Source organism: Carassius carassius, chromosome 17, assembly GCF_963082965.1.
Source record: "Carassius carassius chromosome 17, fCarCar2.1, whole genome shotgun sequence".
Taxonomy (NCBI): Eukaryota; Metazoa; Chordata; class Actinopteri; order Cypriniformes; family Cyprinidae; genus Carassius; species Carassius carassius.
This window is the reverse complement of record NC_081771.1, coordinates 5,680,298-5,704,519: the sequence shown is the minus strand read 5'-3', so window position 1 is coordinate 5,704,519 and position 24,222 is coordinate 5,680,298. Positions and strand designations below refer to the sequence as shown.

At 38.3% G+C, this 24,222-nt stretch overlaps 1 protein-coding gene across 3 annotated transcripts in view; it reads right to left on the bottom strand.

Moving 5' to 3' along the window:
* The window catches only part of LOC132160849 (rap1 GTPase-activating protein 1-like), an 88,834-nt gene extending 72,622 nt beyond the window's left edge, over positions 1 to 16,212 (bottom strand). Inside the window, exon 1 of one of the 3 annotated variants that reach the window (XM_059570558.1) lies at positions 15,965 to 16,212. The gene's annotated coding sequence lies outside the window, so the exon portion shown is untranslated. The remainder of the gene's footprint in view (positions 1 to 15,964) is intronic. The other 2 variants (XM_059570559.1, XM_059570561.1) reach the window with 2 other exon arrangements.
* Positions 16,213 to 24,222: the final 8,010 nt, after the last annotated feature.

The window sequence follows — 24,222 nt, the reverse complement described above, 5'->3', positions numbered from 1 at the left end:
GTGGTTGGTCACCGTTTAAGCTGCTTAAAGTGGGCCAACAAGCTGGAAACGTTAACTAGACATAATGATGGTCAAAAGTCTAACTACACAGACTTTAAAAAAATACTTCTTTGGTCTAAAGAAAGAGTCTCTGAAAGACACGAGAGGAATAAATCAAGTGCAAAAGCCAAGTAATGGTAGGGAAATTACAAATGACAGATTGGCAAATAAACAGATTACCACATAGAAGGAAACACTGAGAGACTGAGAATAACAGAACAGGTATTCAGCGACAAAGCATGATGGGTATTAACACCACTGGAATACAATTAAGATAATTGCTCTGCTTCGGTTTCTACTCTCTGGGGAACAACTAAACAATTTCACTTATCTCCTTGACATTTCACTTTACCAGATGCACTTGCGTGCGAGTGTTTGTCTGTTTGTGAGGGTATAAATGAGTGTCTGTGTGTGTACGGATGGTATTTGTGTGTGTTCTCCCCAAGCCCCATAGAGATTTTGACCTATACGGCTCACAGTTAATGCAAAGGTTAATCTATGGTGCTCCCAGGCCTGATACATATACATATTATACATTAACATTTGAAACACTGAGGTCAGTAAAATTTTTATTTTATTTTTTTAAAGAAATCTTTTAAGCTCACCAAGGCTACATTTGTTTGATCATAAAATAGTAAAATTGCTAAATATTTTTACAAATTAAAATAACTGTTTTCTATTAGATTTCTTTTTTTTAATGTAATTTTTTCCTGTGATGGAAATCAGAATTTTCAACATCATCAATCCAGTCTTCCATATTGCATGATCTTTCAGAAAGCATTCTAATATGCAGATTTTTTTTTAGTAAATGTTTAAAAACTATTGTGCTGATTAATATTTTTGTAATATTATAAAAAGTTTAATTGTAATTTCTAAAAAAAAAAAAAATTGTATATATGTATATATATATTTTTTACTAACCCCAAACGGTGAACTGTAATGTACGGACATGAATATTGCCTCAAATTGTGCAATTTGCTGTGTAGAACTGTGTTATAATTTTTCTAAGCAATCAACTTTATTGTAAATAAAACAGAATGGACCTGATTCATAGGGACCAGAATGATAATCAATTAATCAGTCAAAGTTATTGTTCCTAAATCACTGCCATTTTACACTAATCTGCGATAGTTTCCATTTTAAGGCGGGCGTACACGGTGCGAATTCGGATGGTCGGAAGATAGTATGTCCACGCATAGGTCACGAGTGAGTTTATCTGAAAATCTTATGGATGAGGCGATATACGTCACGATTTAATGACCTGACAATTTCCAAAGCAATCGCACAAAGTTGATAGGCGCGTTCGGCTTGAAGCAGCACTGCACAGAATGATCACTTGTATGACATCAAAGTACCATGAGCGATTTGAATGCATTGAATCTATGTGCTCTTTTATCGCTCTTGCGGTACTTTAATGGCATACAGCGATCATTCTGTGCAGCGCTGCTTCAAGTCGAACGCGCCTAATATAACTGCTCTCCCTCTCTCATAACTGCATATAAAATATTGATATGAGCCGTGACTGTTTCCTACACATACAGGTTCTTTTTTAGCAACAGGAAACCGGGACATCTGGTCACCAAAGTGTGTGTGTTCTTGTATATGGTTTATGGGGACACATATCTATAATGACATGGGTATTACAATGTAAACATGGTTTATGAGGACACTTCCTGTGCCCTCTTAAACCAAATGGCTTAAAAAAAAAATACTAAACGATGTTTAATTTAAATTTTAAACATGCATTTTTTCCGTGATGGATAGAAGTAGTGTATGGGGATAGAATATACAGTTTGTACAGTATAGAAAACCATTACGTCTATGGAGAGTCCCCATAAACTACATATGCGTGCGTATGTGCGTGTGTGTGTGTGTGAATGAGTGAGTGAGTGAGTGAGTGAATTTAAATGCATGGTACACACTGCTAGAAACCTCATACAGCGCTCATTGTTCCTGTTAAGAGTTCAGTGAGTTTATCCTCATTGGTCAATAGTCCACATTTGCCGTGGCGCTTCCGTCTTCGTCTTTCTTCTTTTGTGGTTTTCCTAGTTCGTGATTGGTCAACTTCAGATAGATCAACAAATCGGATCGTTCAACCACACACGTCACGAATTAAAACCGATAGCTCACAAACTTTTTAGGCATGTTTAAAAATGATCGGGAGGTCGGGAAGTGCTCGCAAGGCACACTGCTCAGCTCGTAATTCGCACATGATACGAGCCGCGACCATACGAGCATACACGGATTTCCACATGATTGAGAAAAAAAAAAACGCATGCGAACTCGTACGACAACAAAAATCGCACCATGTACGCCCGTCTTTATTGATTAAGATAAGTGCAAACTGATAACTAGTTATGGATGATATTTACTAACTTTTATTAAAATTAATCAAATATTTTGATTTGATTATAGCCGTTACTGTAGAAACCCGCTAGTTCTACTGCTCATACAGCGCCTCCTGCTGGCAGACAATCAGTTTGCATGTTCAATAAGCCGGTCTCCAGCAACATGCTTTTCTTGTTGATCTTTTTTTTTCTGCAGCAACTCTGAGCACTTTTGATACTCTTTATACTGGCTAAAGCACATTTGTTTCAATCTATAATAATAAGTCTGCACTACCAGTCAAAGTTTTTGAACAGTAAGATTTTAATGTTTTTTGTTTGTTTGTTTGTTTTTATTAAGAATTATCTTCTGCCCACCAAGCCTGCATTTATTTGATCCAAAGTAAAACAAAAAAAGTGCTGAAACTTCACGGAAACATTGTTGAAACAAGCTGAATATATAAGCGTTTCACTGATGTATGGTTTGTTAGGATAGGACAATGTTTGGCCGAGATACAACTATTTAAAAATCTGGAATCTGAGGGTGCAAAAACTAAAAATATTGAGATAATTGCCTTTTAATTTGCCCAAATGAAGTTCTTAGCAATGCATATTACCAATCAAAAATAAAGTTTTAATATATTTACAGTAGGAAATTAACAAAATATCTTCACAGAGAATGATCTTTACTTAATATCGTAATGTTTTTTGGCATAAAAAAAAATTCTATAATTTTAACCCATGCAATGTATTTTTGGCTATTGCTATAAATATACCCCAAGCGACTTCTGATTTTTTCTGAAGAATTTTTTTTTTTGTGTGTGTGTATTTTCTACATATTGTAAAAAGGGGCATAATAGGTCTCTTTTAAAGGGCACTCTTTTAACTTGCCAGTAAACATTCACCTGGAATTGTGTTAAAACACGATCAGAACATCTTTGCAACCAGATAACCAATCACAATACAGCGACACACAAGCACCACTCACATTTCTGCCAAATCTAGTTGAAATTCAAAAATACACTTTTCAAAACCCTGCGTGGGAGTAGACACCACATATGCACCCTTTCCAAGAGACTGTTTGAGATCTCTTTGAGATTACGTAACCAAACCCGTCCTCACAAAAACACCCGAGGTTGACATGAATTCTTCATCTTTTCCCAGAGCATCTTTTCCATCCGCTCGCCCTCCTCTGAAACCTTCACCATGCATCCATGCATCCATCCGGTCTTAAGCTCTCTGTCAGGGAAAGTAGACATGATAAGAGAATCTAATCTCTTCTTGTTCGTTTAGCCCTGTCCTTTCATCATCTATCATTCCATCAGACGGTGAGAGGCGATCAAGGATCTGTCAGTGACAAGTCTTTCAAACCGAGGCTGTGCTCGGAGGGAACTGTGGGGGTGGAAGCAGAGGACAGGCAGCCAGCCTTCCTCATATCAACTAGATCAGAATTAATGATCTAATCAGAACTAACTCAATGGAACAGGACTGTGTGCTCACACAGGCACTCATGGCTAAGCCTTCTTGTAGTCTACATCACTCTGTCAAATGTCAGAGTGTATTTAGGATTAGGATTCATGTACGTACTAAAACATGATTTACAGATTTCTTTTAAAGGGATTAAAGGAACAGCTCACACAAAAATGTATATTATGTCATACAGACACGTATGGTTATATTTTCTAGTGCAGAATGATTAATCAAAGTCAAACCAAAAGTCCAACATGGGAATTTGGGAACGCAACAAGCATCGATATGGAAACAAAATATGTGCTAACCATCTTCCTAAACCAAAAAAATAAAAGCTTGGGAAAAAAAGGGAACTCTACACTACGTCAGAATGACGCTTTGGGGAACGCCTCAGGCGTGACAGGTGTCTGAAATCACTATCAAATCACGGCAATCATAATGACCGGCGACAGCCTGTGAATCATTAACGTGAATGATTAACGTGCGACCTGCAAGTATAAAAGGGAGCCTTGCAAACATGACAAACATCTTTTCGTCTTCAGACAGGCGGGAGAGCCTGGCCCTTCACGACCTGAGGGCCGTAGACAGGGCCAGAGAGCTAGTGTCGCCTCTCGTGCACCCCCTCCATGTAGGAGCAGGTCACAGAGGAGGCGTGACTCCCGCAGGAAAAAGAAGGATCTGAGGGAGGTGATCCAGTACAAACGATCACAGCGTTAGTGATGGATCATCTCCTGGAGGGCTGTTACTATCCTAGCCCTCTCCTCTTTTTCCCGACTCCCCAGGCGTTTCTTACACCAGGCCTGGGGCTGGGTCTAGGATGAGAACAAGGTTCTGATGGCCCGCCTCGGCTTGGTTGGTGAGAGCGCCTCTTTCAGGCATGTAAAGTGATGGCCCCCAGGTTCATAGAGAACTCTCTGGCGAGTCTTCACTCTGCACGCCGCAGGTGAACTGGTTGGTTTTTAAAAAAAAAAAAAAAAACTTTTTTACTTTAGGTTTAGACTGACGCTGGCGCTTCAGATAGATCTTATGTCCTACCTTTCGGTTTGTGACATTGGTATCCTGAGTACTTCGCTCCCCTGGCAGTAGGTTGAGTGTTTCACAGCCTCTCAATCAAGTAGGCTGTGGCTCCTCCGAGCCCTCAGGTAGATCTATGCTTGTAGGTCGGCCCTAACCCGGGCCGCCTCTGTAGCTGGCCTAGGCTATGTTTGGGATGTTGGAGGCGTATTGCTAAGTATAGCTGCCGCATTTTATTATGTGTAGGCTTCCTCCCCGAGATTTCAGCCTCCTCCCTTAAATGGGAGTTGTTGGCCAAAGCCCGCCCCTTTCACTGCATTCGGGGGTGATAGAGTAATGCAGGGTGGTAGTTGAGGTATGATCCTTCAGGCGGGTCAGGCTGTCTTTCGCTCTGCGATGTGATAGTTTGCCAGACCCTGCCGAACAGAGCTACTTGTTTTTAGGCCTCTAGAGCTGGCTCCACTCAGCCCGTTGAGCTGAACCGCTCGGACGATGGGTGAAAGTTGGTTGGCTTGCAAGCAAGCTCCGCTCCCCCAGGCTGGGCACAGGACAAATCCCTGTCACCCTTTGGAGCCACTTGCAGGCCCGCTCCCTGTCTAACATTTCAGGGGCATATGGTGTTACTCCCCCGCTAACGCAGGGTAGTTTTGAGTAATCCATTCTCAGCTCTGTATTATCTACCTCACACCATGATGGCTCCGGTTGAGCAGGGAGTTCTAACTACATTTCATTCCGGTATTTGAACTCCGCTCCTTTGAAGCCAGAGCATTGCCATGAGCTGATGCCCTTGCATTTAGTAGGTAGGCCCTTAAAATGGGGCCTCCACTAGGCAGAGTGGCGTATGTTGTACTCCCCTGCTATGAGGGTATTGCTTTTTGCTGAGTACACTGCCTTTGGCAATGTGATTAGGTACCAGGATGCTGTAAGCGCTGTAGTAACAGTTTTTCTGCCTTGAAGGCTGCACAGTTAGGTAGTAGGCCCCAGCAGGCCTCCTTGACTGGGTAACCCCTAAGATAGGGCTCCTAGGCCAGCTCACCTTTGGTGGTTGGCCCTGGTAGTTTGGGCAGAAGACTCACTACCGAGTAGTAGGTCTTAACAGGCCTCCTCGGAGGTGGGTCACAACATTGTGGAGCATACACTAGGTCAAAACTTTAGGAAAGTTTTTTTATTAGTATGGTTCCAGCAGTGTTCATTAAAGTAGCAGAAAGACTCGCTATCAGCTAGTAGGCTCGACCGGGCCTCCCTGTTAGGCGAGTCCCCAGCAGCAGTACACATCCAGCTGATTAGACCGTTTCAGGAAGTAGGCCTCTTCAGGCCTCCCTGAAGATGGGCTCCCACATTTTTTGTGGAGATCAGGTAGTAGGCTTTACTAGGCCTCCCTGAGGGCTGAATCCCTCATACTGTGGTACTAAGTGGCCCTGAGGTTGAACTATCAGGTAGTAGGCCTCATAAGGCCTCCCTGAAGGCAAAGCCCCATAGACAGTCAACTGGAATGCCAGTCTGGCCCACTGTCAGCTGTGGTTTTCAGGTAGTAGGCCTCTCCAGGCCTCCCTGAAAGTAAGCTCCTTCATGTCATGGTTCTCTGGTAGTAGGCCTCACCAGGCCTCCCTGGAGTTGAGTTCCAACATACTTTGAGTTTCCACTTAATGTGGGTTTTCTGGTAATGGGTAGTAGGCCTCTCTAGGCCTCTCTGTAAGCAAACTCCTATGTACTGTGGTAGGCTTCACTAGGCCTCCCTTAAGTTGAGCTCCCAGGTTTTGTGGTTGTCATGTAGTAGGCCTCTCCAGGCCTCTCTGTAAGTGAACTCCCATGCGCTGTGGTTATCAGGTAGTAGGCCTCACTAGGCCTCCCTGAAGTTGAGCTCCCACATACTGTGGTTATCATGTAGTAGGCCTCTCCAGGCCTCCTTGGAAGGTTAGCTCCCACTTACTGTGTGTTCCACTGAGCATGGTTTTTCAGGTAGTAGGCCTCTCCAGGCCTCTCTGAAAGTGAGCTCTCACGTTTTATGGTTATCAGATAGTAGGCTGCACGAGGCCTCTCTGATGGTGAGCTCCCACATACTGTGGTTGTCAGGTAGTAGGCCTCTCCAGGTCTCCCTGAGTAGTTTCACAGTGGTGCTGGGTTTTGTAAGCTAGTGGCCGCTTACTTTCAGTTTAGCAGACCTTATCAGGCAGCTACCAAAGGTGAGCTTGCGCCCTGGCTCGACTCAAGTTTTTATTCTCTGCTACGGGTTCCCTCCTGGAACCTCTTTATCTTGCTACAGCCTGGTTGCCTACCAGGTAGATCTAATGCTCCCCTCACTGAGGGTCAGTATGAGTATGTGGTCTCCTGAGTCTGATCAGTCGGTCGTAGGCCTCTAATGAGGCCTCCCAGTTAGATCAGTCCTTAGGCCCTCACAGGCCTCCTTAGTGTTTTGAAACACAAACACTGGGTTGATCCGTGGATCGAGTAGAGAAACTCCCCTCGCTGGCAAGGGTTGTAATGCACTATGCTGAGTCATACTCTCCAGGATATCCCGTCTCTGAGATCCGGTCCGAGTGGTTCACTGCCTGCTTCGCAGTCCCTCGGGTTGGATGCCTTCCTAAAGGCAAGTGTCCAGAGGCTCTGTCTTCGGACAGACAGGAAGTGGCCAGACTATAGTGTCTTGTATGGTGACACCAGGTCAGGCCTGCCTGGTGGCATTTCAGGTGGCACGTTCCCCTGAATAGTGACTGGCTGGGGTTCCCTCAGGTTCCCTAGCCACATTCCCTAGAAGGGACCCCTTCTAAGAAGTTGAAGTGTGGTCCTAGGCCCTTGAGCAGGCCCAGGTAGACCTTTCACTAAAACTATGTTTATGGAGGTTTTTCTGTGGTATCATATAGCTTGGGCTATGACCGTAGGGAGTGCTGTCACTGACAGCCCAGTGTGACCTGAGGGTGAGTGGTTCTAGCGTTTCATTTGAATTTGCTAGTTCTGTCAGTTGTCACTGCCGCTTGGCAGGCACTCCCCTTAGCATGGTGGCGTTGGTATATCGTTCCCCAAAGCGTCATTCTGACGTAGTGTAGAGTTCCCTTTCGAAAGGGAACGTCTCAGGTTACGACTGTAACCTATGTTCCCTGAGAACAGGGAACGAGACACTACGTCTTCCTGCCATGCCTCGGGGCCTGCCTGCAACAGTCCCTTCAGACGATAGGATGTTTGTCATGTTTGCAAGGCTCCCTTTTATACTTGCAGGTCGCACGTTAATCATTCACGTTAATGATTCACGGGCTGTCGCCGGTCATTATGATTGCCGTGATTTGATAGTGATTTCAGACACCTGTCACGCCTGAGGCGTTCCCCAAAGCGTCATTCTGACGTAGTGTCTCGTTCCCTGTTCTCAGGGAACATAGGTTACAGTCGTAACCTGAGACGTTTTGTAATATTACAGTTACACAGTAAAATAAAATATTATTCTATTTTTTACAGCAAAATATTACAGTAATAATCATTCTGATCGTCATATTTTAATATTTTTATAATAATAATAATAATAATAAATTATTATTATTATTATTGATACATGAGCAAATATTTGGCCAAATTGTGCAGCCCTACAAACAAACACCGCTAACCTGAAGATTTAAGCATTTTTTATTAGAATCACAATTTTTATCAGAAAAAAAACAATGATACATTTTTTACCCAAATCATGCAGTCCTAGCATTTTCATTTCAACTTGTGTATGTCAACAAGTACTCTTTTTTTTCTCTTCCTCACACAAAAAGCATCAGACAAAAAAAAGATAGATAGATAGATAGATAGATAGATAGATAGATAGATAGATAGATAGATAGATAGATAGATAGATAGATAGATAGATAGAAAACACACACACGGACACACAATATCTGGGAAATATCAAACATATTTTAGAAATAAAAGATGGTGCATAGACGACAAAATGTCTTTTTTGGGTGAACAGTCCCTTTAAGAAATGATGTCTGAATTCTGGTCACAAAAATCTAAAACAAAGTTCAAAAATGCTGCCTTGGGTACAATGAAGTTAATCTAATTGAGATTGTTGAAGTTAAATTTGGAAATCTCCCATCTCTAATACAACACCAAAAATGAATAATGCAAAACAGACATTGAAAAAAGAGAAGTGATTTAGAAAAGCTGTGTTAAAACAGCAACCGTTAGCTGAAGTGTTCCAGGAGGCGTCTGATGGAGTGTGGTTTGCTAATCTAATACCTCTTGACAATTCAGAGCACTCCTGCAATCAAATGCTTATTGAATCATAGTGATTTAGAAATTCCATCCAGTCTTGCATAGAAATGCTTAGATGTAGTGGCTATACACCAAGCACACTACATGTATGCATCAGTTCAAATGAAAAATACAGCAGTTTCAAATGAAGAAGTAGTAATGATCGCAATGCCAATCTGACAGTCCAAAGATCGTTGGGTTTGTATGCTGAACTGGCACACTGGCATTTTTAAAGGTGAGCTGAAGATGAAAGTTGTGTGATTGACATGTTGACGACACGTTAGTCTTGACCATGACTCATGATGATCCTAAAGGCCTGTATGTGTCTGTGTGTCCGGGTGAGCACATCTCTCGCCCGCCCTAGCCATCTTACCTCATGCCCACAGCATGTCTCAGCACGCCTGAAGCATATTTAGCAGGACTGTCTAGACCACTGACTGCACACACCAACACACACACACATACAGCAAGGACAGATACTGCAAAGTGATTTAAACAGCCATGCAAGACTGCATATATAATATTCAGGACATTTAATAAAAAAATGTTTAAAAATTAATGAACAGACATTACAAAAGGTGGCCTTGCAAATCATATTTTGATTCCGTTGAATAGGCTATATTTTTATTGACTTATAGTTCATGGAAGATTTAAGTTTTGAGAACTAGCACGGAAAGTACTGCCATCAAACAAATTGACTGACTAATAGCTGATCCTATTAGACTGCAAAAGTGACTTTTTCCAATACGTTTGTTAGAAAATTTGAAAACCGTTTAAGAAAAGGCAATAGTATTAGCTGTATGCATCATTAAAAGCATCTAAACTACTAAATGAGTCAATGCCCTGACCTGCACTGACATTTAAAATGTTGCCTCTTTAAACATCATTGTGCCTTTCAAAAAGCCATTTAGAACTGTTTAAATTTAGCTTATTTTGTCCTTTCAGCATGGACACCTAGTGTACAAATACTGTGCACAATGACTCACAATCTAAGAGATGCTCAACAGACCTCGATTTTGCAGCACTGAATATATGATTCCTTTCTACATACACTCTTAAAAATAACAGACTCTTTCCATGAAGAACCTTTAACCCTTAGAAAACCCGCTAGAGGATCCTTACATTTTTAGGAGTGAGAAGGCAATAGGAACTGCATACTGCACAGTGTAATGTCAACCATATTTTTAAATGATGTGTAAACCATTGTATTATGCAATACTTCATGTTTTAAGCTACACTGATGCAATGCAGTGAACTCGGTGACATTTAATTTATAGAGTGCTGAACTGATATCATCTCCGGAAAAAATGGTTAGGCCTATTTTCTATGCAATTTCTACTCTCAAGAGTCTGATAATTAAAAAGAATGTTAAAAATTGCTGTTTGTATATTTTTATAGTAATATATATTGCATATTGCAGAAATAGTAGAAATGAAGTATGTTATGCCATATGAATATTCCAAACTTACTTTAGAATACATATAACATGAAAGGCAAATCATAAAAGGCAAAAATTTCGTTGGTATAGAGTAGTATAACGGTTTCCAACTCACTTAAGATGGCAGATGTCAAGGCTGTATATCCAACTTTAGCAGAAGATTGGGCTAAACACACAGGCAACCTTCAACCATTTCCTTTACAGTTAGTAGTTTAAAATATTGGCTTGTGCTGCTTATTTTCAGAGTAATGAAAAAATGTATTCATGTAATAAAATTAATGTAAAATTAAAGAAAGAAAGAAAAAAAAACCATAGCCATCCAGAATTACATGAGAAAAGCAATTATAGAACAAGGCCGACCAGGAACATCCTTCAGAGCAATGCTCTCGCAAAAATCACTCTTTCAGAGGCAGGTGCTCCTTCAAACTAGCCCTTTCAATTCTACAACAAAAAATGTGATTTGGTTAAAAGGTTTTCTTTTGGTTTACAAGTGTCCACATGAGAACGAATACATCAAGCATTATGTTTTTCCATGCGAATTGCTTTAAACTGTCTGCAAGCTTTAGTTTCAATCAAAGAACAAGAAAAAATGAAAAATTTAATCATACCCAACAACCAATGATTCTGGTAACTCATTTGCTTGCATTTGCTTTAGCTCTGGACCAACGGACAGTAAAATAAGCACAGCCAAGCCCACACACACATTCCAGCACTTAAGTTTGCAGTTAAACTGTTAAAATGAATGGAAAGACAAATCACAGCCAAACACAAATAGTTTCTGTAGACACAACAAAAAAAAAAACAATGTTTGTGTCATCAACAGTGTTAGACATGCAATTTTTCTAAAGACCAAAGCATTTACAGTATGCAATTCCATTTCATACTTCTAGATGCACTGACACAACAACGCACATAATAATAAAAAAAAAGTGAAATTTGTAAGGTTTAAAATTCTACTTATTGTTTTTAAATCAAAAGATTGCAGCTTTCTCTCTCTACAAGATCTAATGCTAATGCAAAACACCCCACATGCAAAGCATCTGTTGTCTTCAAAATATTTCCACAAACAGTAGCCACATGGGGTGGAGTCGTCCACAGACACAGCTGCTGCTGATCTTCTGCACATGTTGGGAGGGAAGAAAACAGTGACAGAAGCAGCAGCACACAGGGCAGGGATCAGAATACTGGACACTTATCCTCATAACGGCTTCAAGTTTTTCAATAGGAAACAGCATTTGCAACCCATTTTATTTCTAAACAAGTGAGATAAGAGTACAAACTACACAGAGAGAGTGAGAAATGAAGACAAAGAAGCACAAAACCTAAGAGACAGAATTCTAAATCGAAAGCAACACATACAGTGTGACATGGGTCTTTGGCCCGACCCCTGGTCTCCTACTCTGGGGAGTCTGCAGGGGCCCGGTGTGCCCCCCCAAAGACCTCTGTTTAAATCTTTCACACTGACAAATCATTACTCATATTGTGCTTGGGGTGTCCCCACTGACCCCAGTACTATGACTAATAGACTGTTTTACCGAGCCAGTCTCTTTTTCCCCAGAGGAGCGACAGTGGAGAACATGAGAGAGAGAGAGAGAGAGAGAGAGAGAGAGAGAGAGAGAGAGATAGAGAGGAAAGAAATAACCATGTAATATCTCAGTTGATTAGTCCCAGTGACAATTACATATTCAACTCCCTCCTTCTAAAGTCTTTCTCTCTCACACACACACAGAGATCAGTGACATTTTTAAAGCAGGGATATACGTGAAATATTTGTCTGCAGATGAAAGAAATGGGAAAAAGTGGCCTGATTGAATATTTATACTGTATATTGTTTACATTAACATTCATAATTATGTATGTGAAACCAATTGGATTTCAGATAACATCTTGGATGACAGTGATGGCATTTACTGTAGATTACTAGCTGTATGCTGCAAAGACATCTGATACTGGGAATCTGGCAAAAGCACATTATCTTTAATGGACACTGACAAGAAACCCATCCTTCGTGTGTTACCTTGAGTTACAATGGTGTTATCCAACTATCTGTCTGCACAAGTGATATGAACAGTTTTTATAACCTCTGCTTTATCCAATCTATCATTTTTACCGCCCACATCCTCTTATTTCTTGGAGGTCGACAGAGAGTCCATCATCAGCTCACGTCAACAGCATGGGTCACACGTCTCATCTTCAAAAACCATATTGTGTCACCTAAAGGCTACAAGCTCCAGTATGCTTTATGTCAGTAGTTTAGTGCTAGTAATACGCATTGATTTTAACTTAGAAATCTTTGGATCGAGGCATCACTCAGAAATTACTAAAGATTCTAGACAATTCAATACATGAACCAAAGACACAAATTACTAAGATATGGGATCATCTTACTTTTTAGGATCTCCAGTTTGCATTCACTTATGATCAAATTCACTCTTAACAACACAACATCATTATATAATCAAATCGACAAATTCAAACAGATGCTAGGGCTTCAATCTCAAATCTAAACTACTTCTATTAGAAAGAAAAGGAATAAAGCAATTCAATCTTTTGGAGGAGATAAATTTATCAGTCTGAAAAATAGATTTATTATGATTTTGTATGAAACTAGCAACATCCTGAAGGTAAACTAATCACAACATGACCCACTGACTCAAGCTTTAAACTCATTTGATTTAAAACCAAAGGCACTAAGAATCCCAAAGCACTAAAAAAAGAATGAATTCAAAGCAATCCCTGCTGAAAAGCATTCTAAAAAAGTGGAGTACAAAAGGTCTGACACAGCTGCCCCAGATAAAAGCAATTGTTCTATCACTGACTGTACAAAAGAATGCAGTACAGTTTTTGCAAAGATAGTGCTATAAGAAGTACAGCAGGTGCGATTTTGCAACAACACAGAATTGTAAGTAACGTCTCAGTCCTAAAAGTGGTTCTGATCACAAAAGGTTTCGCTGTTGTATCCTAGGCCTGCAGGAAACATTCACTCTCACACTTCCAATCACTCTCTCCACGCAGTGTACACTCCACATCCTTGGCCTTGTTTGCCCTTGCTGAAAATACTTGCTGCCTAAAGCTCTCAACACAAAAACATGTCCTTGTCCCAAACTATTAGAGTTTTTTTTTGGGGCTAGCATATGTAATCCATTGCAACTCAGTGCTAGATATTAGAGTGTGTTTTATGTTTCAAAACTAATAGAGTTCGACCTTTTCGGTATATAAAAATCAATTTTGGAATATTTTAATCATGTCCTCATAATTTATTTTTGTTTATTTTACAGTGCCTTGTGTGTTTAGAGTTCATTGTGTCCCATTGATCAGCACTTTTAAAATTGGAAAAACTAAATCTATGATTAAAAAAAATAATAATAATCATATGGACAGTATCTCTGGAGCTTCATCCTCATCTCACATGAACAAAATCTAATCAATCATGACAGACCATCATGACGCAACTCAGAAACACCTCAAAATTATTGTAATATTCAAAATCAGATTGTCTTTTCTGTCAAGTTGTTTACATTACTTTTTTAAGTGACTTATAGCAGACATTGAACTTCACAACCAATGCTCTCTCAAAGACTCTACAATGGCATGATCTTTTTAAAATCATCAACCTGATTTGTTCTATAACAGCAATTTTACATGCATGAGGCTGATTTTGAAAAGACTGCATTCAGGTTTACTCTATTTCCCGTCTAAGTTTAAAAATACACATATTATCCCTTGCTCATAGATTCTGCTCAATTACCATTCAGCTCATCCATCTTTGCCCTCAAATCCATTTATTCCTCGTCTATAGCCAGGCCTAAAACATACAACAGCACTGAACTTTTAGCCTTGGCCAGCAGCTAGACTGAACAGTCAATACTCCTCCACTCGCTCTGACTAATCTAATGGTGTTATTGTTCTCTAGTGGAAAGCGCTGCAGGGTCATTAGACTTGTGAGATGGGGAAAAAGCCAACAAGCAGGAAATAGCTGCAGGAACTCTTGCCCTCCGTGGCATCTCGACAGCTGTCCATCTCTTTAAACAGACAGACCACAGAAAAATGCTAGCCACAGGCAGAAAAAGCGGAGGGGGCGAAGTGTGTTAAAGAAACAGAGCAGGGGGGGAACAGGAGGGAGAGAGAGTAAGAGAGAGCGATGGTGAAGGTGAGGGAGTAAGATCGAGAGCAAGAGGAATGGGGGAAGCAGATAAGAGACACTGAGGGGACAGAAGGGAGGGTGGAACACGGGCGATAACAGGGTGGAAGAACCAGACCACTGGACAAACTGTTTGTACGTCCCACTACAGGCTCAACTAAGATTCAGACACTTCTTATTAACACATTATCAAATGTAAAAGGCGGTTAGTGAAAGGCTAGTGACAGTGTTTAGAAAAGCTCAGAAATCCTTTTATAATGGATTTGTGTGAACTGGTATCAAGGCTGTTAACAGCAGTGACTTATAGAAGTAAAGTTGCAAGGTAGCAAAATAATAATGCTGTAAGCCAGAATTGGTTTACACCACAAAATATATTTTAGGGAAGTAATTCACCCAAGTATTGAATCGCTCTCATTCCAAACCCCAAATTATTTATTTTCTTACATTAAACACATAAGCTGCTCTTATCAAGCATCACAAAAGTAGTCTGTATTCCACTATATTCCAAGCCTTCTGTCGTCATCCATTGCTCTGTCAGAAAAATAGTCCAAATTTATTCTTATCGGCTGAAAAACTTCTTAATTGTTGGATTTAAAGTTCATTCAAAACAAGAGAAATGTGATTTATTATATTTTGCATCACTGGTTAAGCACATACTATGGTATTTTAAAGATGCTTTTATAGCTTTTTGTGTACTTTTTGGAGCTTGAAAGCAACAATCACTTTTATTATATGGAAAAATGCAGTTTGGGCATTTTGCAAAAGATTTTATTTTGTGGGCCACAGAAAAAAGAAACAACATGAGGTAAGAAAATTAGTAATAATCCTTTCTAATACACTGGGAAAGCATCACAGTTTGAACCCTTATAATAAAGCAGGGGTGGACTTGACTGAATCACAAAGGCAGGCTCAGAACAGCAAGCTTGTTAAGTTATTTTCTGAGCACGTCTTTCAAAATTCCTCTCATCTCGGTCCACAAAAAGCAGCATGGTTCATTTTTAATGGCAAGCTACTGGACTCTTCACACATACAAACACTTGGAACAATGAAGCTTTGCTGCAACAACCGACTGGGTGTCCAAATTCAACAAGGAAAGACAAAATTAAGCTCGGAAAAGGAAAATTTAAGGAAGCATTTTAAATTGTTATTAAGTGCTTTTGGATACAAGACTAACTGGGCAGCTTGATAACATGCACAGTAGTTAATTAATTCACATAACGTATAATATAATGTGGCATTTAAGATAAAGCATGCAACTTTCACATCGATGCATAAAAGACGTATAAAGCATAATAAAGTAATACGAATTACCAGAAGCTGTGCTGAATCTCATTCAGATGATGCTGGGACAGGTGGAGTCTTCGAAGCAAGCTTGGCGTTTCTAATGTTGTTGGGCGAAACAGAACCGTTGCCTATGTTTGTTGGTGAACAGTAGTGCAAATAAAGAAAATATTTTGAGCTCTGTCCCCTCAGACAGAGATGATGCAAGTGAGGAATGAACGCGGCGCGTATTTACCCTTTCAAAGAAACAAGCTGAGGCTACAGTACAGAACGCGCGCGTCACGTGATCATCACCTCCTCAGTACACGCGGACGACACAATGAAAACATTTTCCAATCTGATAAAGATTTTAACATATACTCTAAAATATATTTATATGCGTTTTAGTCTTGTATATGCACATTTTAATTCTCATATTAATTGCGATACTCAATTGAATATTGAAAACTATTTTTTATTAATTTGTCACACTGCATTACTATTTTAGTGAAATGCATACATAAATAATAATAATAAAAATTATAAAAAATAAATAAATAATTTTATAAATAAATAAATAATAAGAAGAAGAAACTTGGTGACCAGTCACAGCACTAAAATACACCGTCCTTTATATGAAATTTTATTTAAAAAAAATATATGTATATATTTATAATATATATATATATATATATTTTTTTTTTTTGCAGTTTTGTCTTTAAGTATTTAAAGTCAATGTGGCTTAACTAACATGCCTAAATCAATTTCGTTGTCTTTTGACAATAAAAATGACCCATTGAGGATTATATAAAAATAATTTTCACAGCAGTATTTAAGTAAATTTCTTAATGTCTAAAAACAAAAAAAAAAAAGGAGAAGTCACTTAACTTAAAAAGGAAAGTATTTAGGTGTTTACTTGATGGTTACACCATTTGAGCTTTTCATAAAAAGTAGTTAAATCTAAATTAATGCAGAAAATGTTTAACATTATTTAAATATGAAACAGATGTGAATGCAAAGACTGTATTAACATGGATTTTCAAGTGAATCCCTTCAAATGAATTTACACAAAATCCATTAGCAATAACTCACAGTTCTCTCATTACAATTTGAATGTTTCCAAACACAAGAACCATTTATAGTTCACTCTCATAGTCCCTAACACATTTTTTAACCCATGAGGAAACCACTCATTCTGATGTATAATTATGTTCTCACCAACTCGTGGTCCATCGAGCAACAGCTAAAAGGCTGTTAACTACCGCACACAGAAACCCATTATTAATGGCTTCGCCATTGTCATCTCTGCCACAGTCATCTCTGCCACAGTCATCGGTCGCTGCATGTATGACACATTCTGAGCAATTTTTACACAGAAATGGGAGACCCTGTATTAAAAAAAAAGAATTTCCTGCTGACTGTCTCTTTGACTGTTAAATACATGCAAAAGAGCCTCCGAGAATGAAATCTCTGCTCATGTTGTGGCACCCATTAGTGAGCTTTACTGCCAGCCTAATTGAAGCATAATTACTAGGCTTGTTTGGTTCTGGGTAAATTTAAAACCAACAGAAAAAAGAAAAAGAACAAAGGTGCATGCCATGAAAAACATTTGCAAAGTCTTCTCTAATGTGTGCACCATTGTCCATTTGTGCAGCCGGCTAGGGGAAAATAGCATCACGGGTTTTGCCAAGAGACAGAACAAATCCAGGATTTTACTCTCAACTGGATCCTGCATAGATATCTGCCCTGCAGCATCCTCCGCACTCACATTTGTTAGTCTTCAGTTGAAGCGTGTGTATTTTTAGTGTGTATAGCTATATTGTGTAGTTATATGTGTGTTGAGGATCTAACAAAGAGCTCAACGCCTCCCAAAAGAAACTGGTCGACAGATTAACCGACCATCCAGCCAGCACCAAACAACTGCCAACCAGACGTAAGCTTTTTCACAATCTGTGAGTATTCATGTATCTCTCTGGCAGTCTGCCACCTCCTGTGTGCTCCCCCACACACAGGTAGTTTTGGAGCAGTGTGTAGGCAGCCTGGTCCAGATCTCTAATCATAGTAAGATCCAGATCAATAGGTGCCTGCAAGATGGAGTTCGCAGCTGAGAGCAGCTCTAGGAAAACAAAGCAATGAATACATGCTGTGGAGAGGATACTAGAGAAATAAACAGAGGCATAAGTTGGGAGATTCAATCGTTCAAGAGCTCAGTAAATGATTGCTTATGCAAGTTGAGCAGAGAAGCTCTCAAAATGATCAATGCAGATCTATCTGTCAACAATCAATCACAACTCTGCAATAGGTATTATAATATGTCAAGGGCATACAAGACGGAAGCTTGTCACCCTGTCGTAAGTCTACAACAACGCTGTAAAAAAATAAATAGAAAGTAAATCATATACCTTTTTTCAACATATAACATTGCTGTAGCTCAATGATCTCACATACTAGGGAACTTTCACAGAACATTGACTATAATTCTGATTATTAGAACAAATGAAAGAATATGGATTTTGATGATTTTAAATTATGGACCTGTGATGATGCAGTTACTTTGCCAGTAAGTCATGAAATTACCAAAGAATTATGAATATGTATGTAACGCATGTATACTTTAAATTTTTTCTTTATTTTATAACCTACTGTGAGTCTGTGAGTCTCTACTGGCAAATGTTGTTAGTTGGTAATATAATGGTAATGAAACTGTGGGCACACAATGTTGAGGTTATGTTGCCAATTACCAAAGTGAACTCAAACATTCTTTTTGAGTTTGTACTGAAGACATTGTGAGTTGGAATTTGATTGCAATGAAATTATGAGCGTGCGATGTAGTGGTTACGTTACATAGTTGCGTTGTCTTGAAATTACCAAGAAGTACCAATAAATTACACAACTGCTACATTGTGTGCTAGCTGGGAAATGTTCTGACAAATGTGGGGGTCACAGTGGGGATGTTTCACCTGGGTTTGAGCCTGACTGATTGCCCACCTCACTATGAATATCAAGTGAACGACTCCTTTGAAGGACCAATCCCTACAGCAGATAAAATCAGCAATCATTTATGACTTACAACAAAGCAATAGGGAGAAAAGCAGAAATGACATGATGCTAGTGATGGTTGCTTGGGCGTTTCTATGCAGGTGCTTATGTGTTTGAGTTGTTTTTATCATGTATTTATGCGGTAGCTATTCTCTTTTGATGGTTACTCTTAGAGAAACCTCCTCCTGCTCTCTCTTTCAAATATGGGAGAGATCCTGAGTCTGGTATTTTTTCATATCTGATTGCTTTCAAAAGTAACAATACCTTTCTCCTCAACAAACCATATAATTTGGTGCAATCTTTATTGACCTCACTAAGGCATTTGACATGGTCAATCATTATATTCTTCTTGACAAACTATATGCTATTGGTCTTTCCGAATCAGCTGTTCTCTGGTTTAATTCATATCTGCATTACAGATGTCAAAGCGTGTCTTTTAATGTTCTCTCCCAGACTAGAATAATTGAAACAGGTGTCCCTCAGGGTTCTTCCCTAGGGCCTCTTTTATTTTCCATTTTTATAAATGATCTTCCACAATTATGCTCAGACTGTCAGATTCATCTACAGTATATGCAGATGACACAGTTTTGTATACATCCATCTACGATATATCTAAGATTCAAACCTCACTTCAATTTGATGGTTTTCTTCTAATTTACTTCTGTTGAATAAAAACAAGTCTTATAGCATGTTTTTTGCAACTAGATCTGCACTCCATAAGCAAAATAATTCTCTTCATTTTAAATTTATGGATGGTACACCTCTAAAGAATGTTGAGGAGTTTAAATATCTAGGCCTTTGGCTCGACTCCCGACTTACCTTTAGAACACATATAGATTCTATTGAAAAAAACATAAATTGTAGTTTAAGAACATTATACTGCTCAATTAATTGTTTTACAAAACAGATTAAAAATTATTACTCAACTATTATTGCCCATAATTGATTATGCGGATGTTGTTTATCAGAACACAGCTGATATCAATCTTAAACCCTTGAATGTGATTTATAATAGTATCTGCAGATTTGTTTTGAGGTGCCCATTTAGAACACATCACTGCTAAATGTATTAGTCATTGAATCTTCTTTCACTAAATTCTAGATGGCAGTTTCACTGGTTGCAGTTTGTTTACAAATGCATTTTTTCTAACTATCCATCTTATTTGAAACAATATTTGATTCAATTTCAAACATCTTATAGCTTAAGAGACACGGAGCATCTTTTCTTTTCTGTACCAAAGATATCCAAGGAAAGTGGGAGGAGAGCATTTAAATTTAAAGCCCCTTCTGATTGGAATGCTTTACCTAGGTCTTTTAGATCAATTTCCTCCTTCTACCAGTTTAATATGTCTCTTCTTAATTATTTGCATACCAGTTGCAACTGTTTTTCTGATGTTTGATATGAATATATTTGTCTAGATGAATGACTCTAATTGTTTGTCTCTAATTTTAAATGGTTGAATTGGAGATGAAATAGGTGGTTTTGATATGATGGAGAGCTTTTGTCTTTATTTTGTTAGTATGTAGGTTATGTATGTATGTGAAGTATGTTTTTTTTTTTTTTTTTTTTTTTTAGGTCCCCTCGAAAATGAGATAAATTTCATAAATGAGTCCCCTCTTCACAATAAAATTTGACAATTTAGCACCTCATTCACGTCTGTAGCACAAACGATGAATGAAAGGTAAGTTCCAAAGTATCATACTAAAGAGTTTTTAAAACTTTGATTGAATCAATGCATAGGTATTTATACTCTATTCCTTGTCAGCTAAAGCATGTGCATGTGAAGCATATGAATGGAGCTGTGTGGAAGCACAAATTAAAGCATTTGATACTGTGTAAAATCAATGAGCTACCTTTACTTTCTCATCTTATTTCATAAAATCTGGAGGTGGTTAAATTGTCCACAGGCTCTAGAGAGCACACACTATACAGTGACCCAGAATGCACAGCAGGAACATAAGAGCCCACTTTGGTTTCAAAATGAGATAATTAGGCCAGTGAAAAAAGCTCCAGTAGGGGTAATGACTGTCCCAGAGCCAGAGCATGGTCAGCGTGCAATAATCGAGGGGATGCACTATAGTCATTGTGACCTGAATCTACACAGAGCCTGCTTGTTAGTGGAGCTGTTGCTGAACTGAATGAGAGAGAGGAGGGCACATAATGATGTCTCTGTGAGTCACACTACTAGGATGTTGTCTTAACCTTTTGACAAAGAGTCATCAATGGTTCAGAAATAGTGCAGTAAGCATTCAGAATGACTCTTATGAGAAAATAGGGATGGGAATCTTTCCGGTTTTATTAAAGATTTTTTTTCTTTTTTTTGTAAGGAATAAATACTTGGGATATTTATTTATTTTAATAATATATATATATATATTTTTTAATTCTTGCAAAAGTTGTTTACACAGATTTTATAGACAGTCTTTTTAAAGAGAGGGCATACATTTAACTCTTAACTGAACTACTTCTTTAACATGTTGCCATATGAACAAAAATGAGGGCTCACAATTAGATATTATCTGTATGAGTTAGATTCACTAAAAAGAATCGGCTCATTAGAGTCATTTCTTCGACTACACTGGTTGCATTCCATAGTGTTGCATGTTTTTGATTCACTAAAAAGTACCGGCTTATATTGTAAGTTTGTCATTTGTTTGGGAGTTGAAGTGCACCGTTTGTGCTGTATGTTTTTGATTCACTAAAAAAATTAACCTAAGAAGAGTCATTAATTCAATAATTAAATAACGCTATAGTATGTTTTTAAATTAGCAAAAAAATAAAAATAATAATAATAACAATTGATTTGTAAAAACTGCAAACATTAATGAAATTGGAAATATAACCGCAAAAGTGGCCAGTTTCAGTCACACTACTTTTGAAAAAACTTCACGATTCATACACGACACGCATAAAGTTTGGCTGTTACTAAGATGTTACATAATATAAATATTGTATAAATTGTATTTATATATTTGAACTTATTCCAGTGCATTGTGGGACTTGCTTTTGTTGCAAATCTACAATCATATGAGACCTTACAATGTTAGGCAGAAAAATCCTTACGTGCAAGACAAATTCACATTAAAACTTTTCTAGTGGACATCAGGACCACTAGCAACTTGGAATCTACTTCAAAACCTTCTTTAGAGCACCCAGTTCACGTCTTTTCATGAATCTATTGCATCACATTTTATCTCCCTTATGTTATTCTATTAGCATATTCTTAGTTTTTGATATTGAGTCAGCTTAATGTACAATGAAATACCTGCTGAATATTCATGTGAGAGGATTTTGAGGTTGGTGGGGGCTGGTTAAAGCTAATTTAGAGCCGTGTGGAAAGAGACATCAGTGTTTGTGAAGTGTCTGAAGTGGGCAGCACTTCGATGGAGATAAAAAAAATAATAAAAAAAACTGCACTCCTGCAGGAGGATAATGCACAGAGATAAATTTTACACACACAGACAGCCTGAATATGTGGGAGAGAGCTGCTTTCTCTGGACTGTTAACCCTACTGATCAATACAATCTGATCTACAGAAACATGGAGGGGACGGCAGGGTGTATATGTGTGTGGATCTTGTCCATGAAAAATTGACAAAAATGCAATAAGCCTTTGTCACTCTTGAATCATAATTAAACTGACTACAACAACGCATAATTATGGGCTAATTTCAACTAAAAGGTCGAAATCCTTTCTGTGTGTAAGTGAGTGTTTGTACATGATGAATGACAGGAGGATAAACAAATGGACAGATGAATCAGAAAGACAGACTGCGTTTATCACACTCTCGTCTCCATGGAAACAACAAGATGCCATGTTAACATAACGAGAAAGCTGTTAACAAGATATGGTGTTTTGTCCAAACAATCTATAACTTTTCCAGACCTGGATAAACAAGAAAGAACTTGATTTCCATCTTAGCTATAACAAATAAATGTCAACAATTTCAATTGAAATAAAATAATAAAATAACTATTCAATTATTTTTAAATGATACAAAGTATCTAGCTATGATCAAATAAATGTAAAATAATTTAAATGTAAATGAAATGATAAAAAAATTATGATAGCAATAATAATAATAATGCACAATATATCTAAGAAATGATGGGGAAAGTAATTAATCAATAAAAATATTTCACTGAAAACCTAATAATGGTCATCTAAATTAAATCTGGATTAATAGGTTATATTTTAAATTAAATATAATTCAGCATTTATAACAACAAAACTACTTTTTAAGGGTTAAATCCAATAAAAATGTCTCTACATTTTTACACACATAATACATAAGTTTTCACTTTATTCTGTATTATAAATTCTATTGACACACACAAGTGTTTTCCAGACAGCATTATCACCATTCATATCACCAGCCCATTCATTTCCAGCTATAAGCCTTTGGAGCAGAAGCTGATCCTACATTTTGATTCTCTGTATCAAAATATTTGGGTGCATTTAAGCCAGGTATTAATCTTCTGAAGTGGAGGACCATGCAGGAATTAAAGAAAGCCTCTCTTTGCATGGATGAAGCGGTAATGTTTAGTAGTGTTCGAGAGCTCAAATACTACTAATCTTAGCATGCTTTAGGTCAAAGGTTGAGCGTGATGGGGAATTCAGGCTGAAAGGAAACATATGACAGCGTGGCGCTAAATTTCCATACAACATCCCCCCACAGGGACTGCACAAGGTTCTGAGTACTGATGAATAATTAATCTGTTTTCTGTCTTTCCCATTTGGCCTGCTTATTTTTCTCCGACTGGCATTTCGTATCTCTAACTTCCCTCATATTTTCCCTCCCTCTCTTTCTCTGTCCCTAGAGCCCTTTCCAACAGAGTCTGTTCTGTCATTCTGGTGATCAGCCTAATGACAGTCAGTCTGGTTTGCCAAGCAATTGTGAGGAGCCCTTTATGACAGCTATATTGCATAATTTGTTTCACAGGAAGTCAGCAATCCATATACAATTTTCTGTTTCAGAGAAAAAATATTTCTGTCACGCAATCACTCTGCCGTGAAAAGATGCAATCAGTCTGAAAACCATATATTTCCATTTCCCTTGTCACAGGCACAAATAATTACATAGACAAGTCTCTTGCCAAGTACAGGGCACATAGACCCTTACGAAAGGAAAATATATTTACCAATATATTTCTTAAAATATATTGTGATATATTGTAATATATTAATTTCCCTTTTTATTTTCTAAAATATTATATATTTGAATACATTTAATAATATATTGATGATACATATATTAGCCTACATAATA